The 11,478-nt window shown below is 46.1% G+C and overlaps 1 non-coding gene across 1 annotated transcript; it reads right to left on the bottom strand.

Moving 5' to 3' along the window:
• Window positions 1–10,990: 10,990 nt before the first annotated feature.
• On the bottom strand, window positions 10,991–11,099 carry LOC141645243 (small nucleolar RNA R71). The gene has a single exon (XR_012544826.1). It is a non-coding gene; the product is annotated as a small nucleolar RNA R71 (small nucleolar RNA).
• Between the last annotated feature and the right edge of the window lie 379 nt (window positions 11,100–11,478).

The following is an 11,478-nucleotide window of genomic DNA, read 5'->3' as shown; positions in this document are numbered from 1 at the left end:
TTCCGGCCTCAAGAATATGGTGGGCCGTGCCTTGGCTCGTCTTGGGTCGAATATGGGGTCTTGTGCTAGACCGGAGGCCATCGCCGTCTTAGATCCGTTGAGTATCCGTTCCGAGGAGGAAATCCATGCTAGGCGGGCCAACAAGAAGAACAAGGGTAAGATGTACCCCGAGGGAAAAGGCAAGGGTAGAATGGAAGAGTGACGACCTCCATTACCCACTTTATTATTAAGTTGTATTATTGTTGTGAGTTTTTATTATGTCGTACTAGCTAGTTGTTGTGTGTTTTGTGCTAGTTTTATTATGTGAGGTGTGTTAGTTGACACCTTAGCTTTGACAAGTTGTAGACTCGTCGAGCTTTATTTGTTGTTGAAATTGTAATCCCTCCCATTATTAATTAAATAAGAGGATTGCCCGTGTCGAAAATTGTGAACGCTTGTTTCTTCCATCCATTTGGTGAAGGCAATTCGATTTGAATCGTCCTAAACAATTGCACTTGGGAAAGTGGTATTTTGTGGAAAGGGAGAAAGGCTCATTTTTGTGTATTTGTGGGGAAAGGGAATGGTTTCCCTTCCTCTTTTTTTGATGGGGATGTTTTTGTATGTGGGTAATGTTTTTTTTTTTATTGTGGGAATGGTTGTATCCTTCTTGTGTAAGAAAGGACTGCCTACGTATCCACCTGACGAGGTGAAATCAAACCATGCTCGTAGTTCAGGGGGTGTTTTGTTTTAGTGCAAATGGACGTTGCCTTTGACGGATCAAAGGACATTTGAAACGGGCAAGGTGCCGTAGCTTAGACTCGATAAAACATGCAATTTCAAATCAGAACACGTTGAGGAACTTGACTTGAAAATGGTTAAGGTCGTTGCTAGTTGTGAAACTAGGCTAGGTTATTGGTTTCTATGGTTCAAGGGTAGTATTTATTGAGTTGGTCTAGGTTGGTCGGGTTTGTAAAGGCCTCCCCGTCTAGGTCACTCAGTCTCACTACGCCCCCGAAAGTATTTTCTTGACCAGGTATGGTCCGGCCCAGTTGGGTTTGAATTTTCCCCTCGGATCGAAGGGTAATGGTGCTCGAACTGACTTGAGGACCAAGTCGCCCTCCTGGATGTTTCTGGGTTTAACCTTCTTGTTGAATGCCCGTTGTATATGTTGTTGGTATAACTGGACGTTGTGCAAGGCGTTGAGTCATCGTTCGTCTAGAAGAGTGAGTTGTTCGTACCTTCGACGAGTCCATTCCGCCTCAGGGACTTGACTCTCCAGTAGGATGCGTAGAGATGGGACATCTAATTCTACCGGTTGAACGGACTCCATACCATATGCTAGGTAGAAGGGTGTGGCTCCTGTTGGTGTTCGAATGGACGTTCGGTATCCCCAGAGTGCGAATGGGAGTTTGCTCGGCCAATCGCGGTAGTTGTCTTTCATTTTCTTGATAATGGTGACAAGAGTTTTGTTCGCTGCCTCCACCGCTCCGTTAGTTTGGGGACGGTAGGGGGATGATCGATGTCGTTTGATCTTGTATTTGTCCAGCAAAGCTTGAGTTTCCGCCCGGAAGTGAGAGCCTTGATCGCTGATGATTTCATGGGGTACCCCATATCGGCAGATGATGTTGTTTTGAATGAACTTGGCCACTTGTTTGGCGGTCAAGATTGCATATGACTGCGCTTCCACCAATTTGGTGAAGTAGTCGATGGCGACGAGGACGAAGCAATGCCCCTTAGTGCCTATCGGGTTGACTTTCCCGATGATGTTGATGTCCCAGGTTGAGAAAGGCCAGGGTGATGTCATCGTGTACAAAAGGGATGGTGGTATGTGTTGTATGTTGGTGAAGATTTGGCAATTGTGGCAATGTTTGACGTAGTTACGGCAATCAGCTTCCATGGTGGTCCAGTAGTAACCTAGCCGCATGATTTTCCGTGTAAGCATCATTGCACTCATGTGAGGGCCACATTCTCCGTCGTGAAACTCTCCCATGACTTTCTTGCCTTTGTGATGGTCGATGCAAAGGAGGAGAATTCCTTGGGGTGTTCTTTTGTAGAGTTGATTTTGGTTTATCACGAATTGTGATGCCAGTAAACGGATGGCTCTTTGTCCTCTTTGGTCAGAGTTGGGAGGGAATTCGTTTTTGGTTTTGTAATTGAGGATGGCTTGGTACCCAGGTTCATCATGGCTTTCCTCGTCGTTGATAATGGCACAAATGTGAGCTGGCTCACTCCGTCTTTCGACACATAGGGGCATTGATGTCATGTCGTCGGGTCTGTTGACGAGCGCGGCAAGTTTTGCCAGGGCATCAGCAAATTGATTTTCCTCTCGTGGCAAGTGGAAGTAGTCGATTTGGTCGAAGAATTCGGCCTCTTGACTGATCTTCGCTTGCTAGGGAGCTAAGCTGTCAGATCGGATTTTCCATGATCCGGATACCTGATTAATGATGAGTGAGGAATCGTCGTAGACCCTCAGTCTCTTGATGCCAAGTGTAATGGCTGCTTGTAGGCCGATGAGACATGCTTCATATTCAGCGGCATTGTTGGTGACGGCGAAGTCTAGCTTGACCGAGATCGGAACATGTTCTCCCTCTGGTGATATTAGAAAGATTCCTACCCCGAAGCCTCTCAGATTAGATGCACCATCAAAGTATAGGTCCCATGCGTCGGAGTCATCACAAAGGATGTCTTCGTCAGGATGCGACCATATGTCGGTTGTTGTGTCCTCGCTGACGGGATTTTCTGCCAGGAAATCGGCAACTGCTCTTCCCTTGATAACCTTGAGGGGTACAAACTTGAGGTCGAACTCGGACAACATCAGTGTCCATCTAGACAGCCTTCCGTTTAGTACAGGTTTTTCGAAGATGTATTTAACCGGGTCCATCTTGGAGTAGACGTGGACCGTGTAGCTGAGCATGTAATGCCGCAACTTCTTTGTTGACCATACTAGGGCAAGGCATGTCTTTTCCAGTTGGGTATACCTCATCTCGTACCCAATGAACTTTTTGCTGATGTAGTAGATGGCTCGTTCTTCGTTGCCAACTGTTTGTGCTAGCATTGCTCCCATGGCCGTGTTGGTAACAGTCAGGTATAGGGATAAAGGAATCCCCGGTTGAGGTGGCATGAGGACAGGAGGTTTGGATGGGATTTCCTTTATCCTGTCAAAGGCCTTCTGACAGTCGTCGTCCCAATCGGTGTGATCGGAGGCTCGAAGCTTTTTGAATATTGGTTCGCAGATCATAGTGAGCTTGGAAATGAAGCGGCTGATGTATTTGACCTGACTGAGAAATCCCCGAATCTCCTTCTCGTTCCTAGGCCGAGGCATTTGTTGAAGGGCTTTGATTTTGGTTAGATCAATCTCAATGCCTCTCTTGCTGACGACATGTCCCAAGAGTTTTCCGGAGGTGACCCCAAATGCACACTTATGAGGATTTAGTCTCATGTTATATTTCCGCAGACGAGCGAAGAATTTCGGGTGGGCGCTGACGTGGCCGTCCCGTTCTTTTGATTTGACAATAATGTCATCGGCATACACCTCTACCTCCTTGTGCATCATATCATGTAGGAGAGTGGTAGCGGTTCTCTGATAGGTTGCTCCGGCGTTGATGAGGCCGAAAGGCATAACCGTGTATGCAATATGTACCCCACTGTGTAGTGAATGTTGTCTTGTGCATGTCTTCCTCAGCCATTTTAATCTGGTTGTACCCAACATACCCGTCCATGAATGATAGGAGAGCATGTTCGGCAATATTGTCCACCAGAATGTTAACATGTGGCAAAGGGAAGTCGTCTTTTGGACTCGCCTTGTTCAGATCCTTGAAGTCGACGCAAACCCGAATTCTTCCGTCTTTCTTTGGTACCGGCACAATGTTGGCCACCCAATCCGAGTATTCAGACACTTTGATGAACCCAGCCTTGAACTGTTTGTCTACTTCTTCTTTGATTTTTAGGGCCCACTCAGGACGCATCCGACGTAGCTTCTGTTTCACAGGGTTAGCCCCAGGTTTAATGGGTATCCGGTGCTCTGTAATTTCCCTGTCAATCCCAGGCATGTCTTTGTAAGACCAGGCGAACACGCCCTTGTATTCGTGGAGGAGGTCAATGAATTGTTGTCTTTCCGAGGGGTCCAGGGTTGTCCCTATCCTAAGTTCTTGAGGTGTATTGTCGGTTCCTACGTTAATAGGCTCGGTTTCCTCATTGATGGGGGTTCTGGTTTCCCGTTTGTCAAGTTCTTTGGCTAAGTGGGGTGGGTAGTCACTCAAGTCAAATTCCTCATAGTCATTCAGAATTGCATTGCAGTTAAGTTGAGACGAGTCATAAGAAAACCTAGCGTTCATTAAGTTGACACGAGCAAAAAGCTCGGAAAGGACAGACATCTCGTGATCAGTCAGAGGCGACACAACAGAGGAAGTGGCCCCTGGAACAGGCTCTATGTTGTCACCTTTCATGGGAGTGGGGGTGATCCTAGTAGACTCAGCCTCTGAATCAGCCACGACTTTGTGATAAAACAGTGGGAAGGGGACCTTGACTGGGACATCAGGTGTGTTAGGAGCTATGACAGACTCTGACTCCGAATCGGACTCAGACTCAGATCCTTCTTCACTTCTCTCCTTGAACATAGGGCCTTCTCCAGTTGTTATCTTGAGAATGCGGCCCTGGCGATCGGTCCACTTGACGGTCTTCCTCCAGCCTTGGGTAGCTTTCTCTGGGTCAGTATCGGAGATCAAGGCGGTTGGATCAAATTTATTGTCTTTAAGGGTGATGTTGATGATGTCCTCATAGTCGAGGTGTTTGACGTTATCTTCCCCAAAGAGGAGTGTGATAGCTTGTCCGTCAAGGAAGAATGACGACTTGGACTCAGTTGATGCAGCTTCGATGTTGTCGGGGATAAAGTAGCAGTCCTGAAAGACTTCCACTCCCGGGTACCTAGCCTTCGCCACAGAGTCATAGATTGGTTCCAGAAAACCGTGGTAGAGCTCGAACTCTCCCTCGGGGACAAAGTATCCGTTGAGAGTCAGGTGGTAGGGACAGAAGATAACTCCTTGCTTCTTGCGTTTTCGGACTAGGAGGTTCATCTCCCGGATATCTTCGTCAGTAGGTTCGTACCCCAGCTCAAAGGGAATGTTGGGGACCTTAGCCTGTTTCAAGGGAGGCAACGGGTCCTTTAGTGGATTGAGCGACAAACCCGGGAAATAACCCTGACGCATCATAATACGGTTGACCGTGAGGCTGGTGAACGGGTCACAATCAGAGGGCATCAATTCATCAGTTATGGCGTATACGGCTTGGAAACCCCACATTTCATTGTCGTCCTCCTCAATGGCTTGGGAGGCTATCCCCCTTCTCATAACTGCTTTGATTAGGGAAGCGGGAATCGTGATCGTTTTCCTGTTGAAGGGGACCCTGATCTTCTGGTGGAGAGTTGATGTGACTGCCTTGACGGTGTTAATCCAGGGACGCCCCAGGAGCATGTTGAAGGACGAGTCAATGTCGACCACTTGAAAACTGGTTTGTCTTTCTAATGGTCCGGTTGCGACGGTCAAAGTGACTAGCCCAGCGACCTTGCGACGAGTGCCATCGTAGGCGCGTACTCCTTGATTCGTTGGGATCAAATCAGATTCCTTGATACCCAGCCTGTGGGCAGTTTTGAGAGGAATGACATTCACGGCGGAACCGTCATCCACGAGGACCATTGGTATATTTTTCTAGAGGCATTGTATGGTGATGTACAGGGCCAGGTTATGATTGGCTCCGAACGAAGGGATGTCCTCGTCGGAGAAGATGACCGGGTTGTTTTGATCAGGGGCGTCTCTCGTCATGTGCGCCACTATTTCTTCTGGGGAAGAGGTAGAGGGCACGGTTAATTTTCCCAAGGCCTGCAGCAAGGCCTGTCGATGCTCAAAAGACGTTGCGATCAGTTGCAAAATTGAGATTTCGGCTTTTGCCTTCAGGAGCTGTTTCAGGATTGAGTTCTCGGGAGCCTTTGGTTGAGTGTCCACCTCTGGGACGATTTGGTCATTCGTTGTTGGAACGACCGTTGGATTGTTCGGATTTTGATAGGGACGTCCGGACCGGGCGAGATGTCCGATTTCTTTCGTCCGCTTCTCCTTCCCTGGGAGGATATAGACATCGTCAACATCATCCCTCCATATGCCATTAATTTCGGAGTCTCGAGGATACCTTGGAGGGGTATTCCTCGGCGGGTAGTTCTTGTGGGGAATATTTTTGTGAGGGCGATTTTTATGGGGGTAGCTATTTTGAGGGTAGTTATTTTGAGGGTGATTTTCGTGAGGTCTATGCCAGAATGGTCGCGGGTGCAATCCATCCTGTGGTGGGTAGTTTTGATCGCTTGGGGAATTCTCCCTTGGGCGCGGTGTTGGGGGATTGAAGATGAGTCGACGGTAGGCGTCAAAGAGTCGGGTAATTCTTTCAGAGAGGCTGGCAATGGCCTCTTCAACTTGCTGAAACATAGTAAGCATAGTGGCAGCACTAAACACAAACACTCCATCTGAAGGATCCTTTTCCAAAGCATTCACCTCGTCGTCAATTGGCAGGATAAGGTGAGAGCAGTCTAGGGTCGGCTCATCGTCAGAGATGGCGTGAATTTCCAGAGGATTCGTCTTGTTATTCGGTTTAGTTGGTGGGGGTATAGGCAAATCTCCCTTCTCAATCATGTCTTGAATGAGATGCTTGAGTTTGAAGCAATTTTCGGTATCATGCCCCTTCCCTCGATGATACTGGCAGTAGGCGTTGGGGTTCCAGAATCGGGACTTCTTGGCATCGGTCGGATCCGGGGTGGGTCCGATCGGTTGTAGCTTTCCCTGGTCCATGAGCCTTTTCAGGGCACTTGCATAAGTCGACCCTATGTTGGTGAACACTCTTTGGGGGCGTTCAGTTTTCTTAGCAGATGGTTCGACGAGATTAACCTAATCAATCTTGTTTGTCTGACCATAAGGGCGAGATCCGATTTAGGTGGATCCCTGGTAACCTCTGCCAGTGGTCTTGGCTAAGACACCCTTTCAGAGGTCGTCCTCAATACGCGTCCCCAGAATCTGCATATCTTGAAAAGTTTTGATATTCTGATACCTCAGTAGGTTGGCATAAACCGGGCGGAAATTGTTGACAAATTTTTCCACCGGAGTTGATTCACTCGGCTTACTGACCAATTGAGTACTCACCCTCCTACAACGGGTTAGGAACTCAGTGAACCCTTCCTTGTCGTTTTGGGTTAACACCTAGAGAGTACGGGTGTTGGCCTGGATTTCGACGTTGTCGGCATACTGTTTGGCAAACTCAACTGCGATCTCATCCCAAGTAGTAAGGTTTTTCGGGTCCAAGGAGTAGTACCATTGGCGAGGAATCAGCTCCAAAGAGGATGGGAAGATCCGGGTAAAAAGCTCCTGTTTGAGCCCCTTAATGGCTATGTAGTCCTTGAAAGCACGGATATGGTTGAGTGGGTCCTCCACTCCCTTGAACTTAGGCACATCGGTCAGGGTGAAGTTGTCAGGTAACTGATCCCCAACAGGTTCGAACCTTCGGATGTTCTCAAGATGGATATTGTTACCCTGGGCTAGGAGTTGTTCTTCCAAGAGTTTCAGTCTCTTATCAGTTTCAGTCAGAGGTGGGGTATTATGTTCTCCAGTTTCCTTGTTCTCGAGGGCGTCGATACGGGTCTCGACGCGATCCAGGGTGACCTTAAGAGCGGTAAGCAGGCTGGCTAGCTGATCAGTTGTGACATCTCTGTTGTTATCATTGTTGTTGTTGGACGAAGCTGAAGACGGGGCCATGGCTCTGAGGCAGAAAAACGGCTCACATTACAACTGAATCCGACACGGTTCCAAGACTGAACGCAGACAACACAAAGGACAAGATAAAGATCCGACTCGACAAGACGGGGCGACCGTGTGTGGTCCCTCGGTGCTGACTCGATTTATGACGTGACGGTGTTTGACCGAACTTTTGACACGAGTCCAACATGACGGCGTGACGCCATTGGACGGGTCTCGTGGTGAGACGACTCATAAGTAAAGACCCATAAGTACGTTTGCTTTGACTCGATAGACACGAGGCGGAATTGGAATGGTGCACTGAAGTTTTCGAAAATAAAAATTTTCAAAAAGATTCGTTTGTCGCTTTAATGGGCGGCTTCCGAAGGTAGAGATCTCCGCAAGTCGATCAGTTGAAAGGGTTACCTTAAGTTTATTTGCAAAAGACGGTTTGAGTTTGAGTCGGCTCGGAAAACAGTGCATCGTTTCCCAAGACGGTTTTTTGAAATTCAAAATTGTATGTTTTGAAAATCGAGTTTGAAAGGTTTGAGGGGGTCTCGGGGATGGTGCATGGTCCTCGGGATCCCGAAAGTGTCTCGAGAAAAGGGCGTGTGCTTTTCTCGGGTTTTAAAAGAGCCATTGTCGACACGAAACGGGTTAAAATCCGTGTCTAGACGTGGCGATTATAACGGCGTAAAAAGGTGATTTGAAATGGTTATACAAAACCGGGTTTGAAAATCGTCATTACGACGGCCTAAAAAGGCGTGTTGAAATGGTTATAAAAATCGGGTTTTGAAAATCGTCATTACGACGGCCTAGAAAGGCGTGTTGGAAATGGTTATAAAAACCAGGTTTGAAAATCGTCATTACGACGGCCTAGAAAGGCGTGTTGGAAATGGTTATAAAAACCGGGTTTGAATCGTCATTACGACGGCCTAGAAAGGCGTGTTGAAATGGTAATACAAAAACGGGTTTGAAAATCGTCATTACGACAGCCTAGAAAGGCGTGTTGAAATGGTTATACAAAACCGGGTTTGAAAATCGTCATTACGACGGCCTAGAAAGGCGTGTTGAAATGGTTATAAAAACCGAGTTTTGAAAAATCGTCATTACGACGGCCTAGAAAGGCGTGCAACGGTCGGCGGAAGACCGAGGTTTGAAATGGCCATTATAACGGTGCGAAAAGGGTGTTTTTTGAAAGTTTGAAAATGACACGGAAGGACTTATGATCAGATAGCACATAAGCACTCACAGTTTCATTATTTTATGCAATATGCTGACACGGGTTTTGGCTTAAAAGGGTGGGTTACACACCAAGCAATCAAACCCCGATTTGCGAGAGGGATACCAATCCAAACAAAATGTGTAAGGAGGGTGCCCTAGCCTCGTGCTCGAAAGTTGATACGTGCATATTCTATACACTTTAATTGCAGTTTTGGCACGTATTTCCATGCGTATTTGTTAGCTTAAGGCTATTATTTCTCCCAAAAGGGTTTAATTTGCGATTTCTATGATTTATTGTAGGAATGAGTGAAAGTGAGCTAAATCAAGCCTAAATTGTCCTCCGGAGGCAACTTCAGGGAAGCTTGGAAGAAGGGAGTTCGTACTCACTCACCTTGGGATGCGTGCATTGGAGTGAAGTGGTTGTTTTGAAGAGAGGAGGAAGTTATCAAGACAGCCATCACTCGGGTCGATCGACCAGTATCACCAGTCGATCGACCATGGAATTTCAGCGGATGCTACTGTACTGCACTCACCAGTTGATCGACCATGGAATTTCAGCGGATGCTACTGTACTGCACTCACCAGTCGATCGACCATGCCCCTCAGTCGATCGACCAGGCCGCGCAGCTGAGATTGATTTTACGTGTTAGACTTTTAAAAAGCCCAATTTGTAATTAACTTTTGGCATTGTTTTATCAGTAGAACGCAGAAATATTATAGGTTATGCTTTTTATTATTCAAGAACTATTCTTAGATCTAGTTTTGGGGAGACAAGAAGGGAGAGACATTTAATTCGAATTCAATTACTTTGTTCATCATTTAATTGGTAAGCTTTTTATGCAAATTCCTTCTTCTTTAATTTCTTGTTGATTCAATTCTTGTTGTTACCAATTTAATTTCAGCAATTCAGTATTTTGTCTTTTGTCTCTAATTCAATTCAATCATGTCAATATTATTTTCTGCCTTTAAGTTTGCAATTGTTGTAGTTTTAATCATGCATAGCTAATTGCCTTGATTGGGAACAAGGTGAGCCATGGCATAAATTAGGATTATTTTGTTAGTATGATTTCTTTCGTATCGATCTTATTAACTTTTGATAAACCCGTCTTGCTAGATTGAAATATTAGTGGGTTAGGCTTTCATTTGGTTGGAATTTCCTTTGAGCGAAAGCTTTGAGAAATTCTTGGGAATTAGAAGACCGTAAGGTATTTGAGCATTGATCGAAAGGCTTGCTCTTAATCCCTCAGACTGTTACAAGACCTCTACTATCCTTTTGTGACCTGACCTTAGCCATGGTGAACCGAAGTTCCCGATCTTCTTTTTATCTTGTTGAGAAATTTCATATTTTAGCAACTAGTCATTAGAAACAAACAAATTCAAAACCCCCAATTAATTGTTACTTTATTAGACTGAAAATAGCAAATAGAATTGATCTTGTCTCTCTGTGGTTCGACCCTTACTATCACTAGCTATAGTTTTAGTTCGGATTTATAAATTTAATTTTGATACAAAACGACGGTATCAAATTTTGGCGCCGTTGCCGGGGAGACGGTGTAATTCTGTTTGCTTTATTTTTAGTTTATTTCTCTTGTCTCAAGGAACTTTGGTTCCTTGAGGCCGTTGCTTACTCTTGCTTCTAGTTTTGCTTTTGCACAGTTAGAAGACAGGTTTTGAGAGGAAGACTTGAGTACTCTCAATTTTGCGAACATGACTACAATATATGACATTCTTCAGCCAAAAGAGCAGTGCCTTCCAAAGGGGCACGTATTACCTACCCCCACTACTGGTCATTTCGAATTTCGTTCCTCTTATATTGATTTAGTGGAGCGAAATCAGTTTGCTGGTCTACCGGACGAGGATCCTTTGAAGCACATGGAAATTCTCACAGACTACTGTTGTTCCATACCTGTACCGGCTGGCGCGAGACTGGTACTGCTACCTTGATAGGGTAGCAGCGGGAGTCATAGATTGGACATCTCTAGCGTTAGCCTTCTACAAGAAATACTTCCCACTTGCAAAGACAAATGCCTTGGGAAGTAAAATCACAAATTTTCAGCAAGGACCTGATGAGGGCTTTTGTGAAGCGTGGGGACGTTTCAAGAGCTTGGTTAGGGCTGTCCCTCACCATGGTTTCTAGCAGTGGTACCATTGCAACTTATTCTATAATGCTTTATATGATGATTACAAGGTCATCCTGGATGCAGCTGCGAATGGTAGGTTCCAAAATAATACCGGTCAGTATAAAGGTTGGAACACTATTGAGGAGATGGCAGTCCATAGAGCCGAGTTTGGAAGTTCGCGTGGAAAGTCGCGAAAGCAAAGTGATGAAATGAGTGCCGTTGTGACACTCATAACTTCTATTACTGCCCGTCTCGAGAAGCTCGAGGCCTCTGAAGCTTCCAAGGAAAGAGTTGAAATTCCTGTCCATAATTCAGATGAGACCGCGGAATTGAGAGAAATGGTCCGAACTCTTTTGGTTCAAGCGGCGAAAATAAAAGCAGCTGGGATTGAG

Source organism: Silene latifolia, chromosome 2 (assembly GCF_048544455.1).
Source record: "Silene latifolia isolate original U9 population chromosome 2, ASM4854445v1, whole genome shotgun sequence".
NCBI lineage: Eukaryota > Viridiplantae > Streptophyta > Magnoliopsida > Caryophyllales > Caryophyllaceae > Silene > Silene latifolia.
The sequence above is the reverse complement of the archived record's forward strand: the minus strand, read 5'-3'. Positions and strand labels throughout refer to the sequence as shown.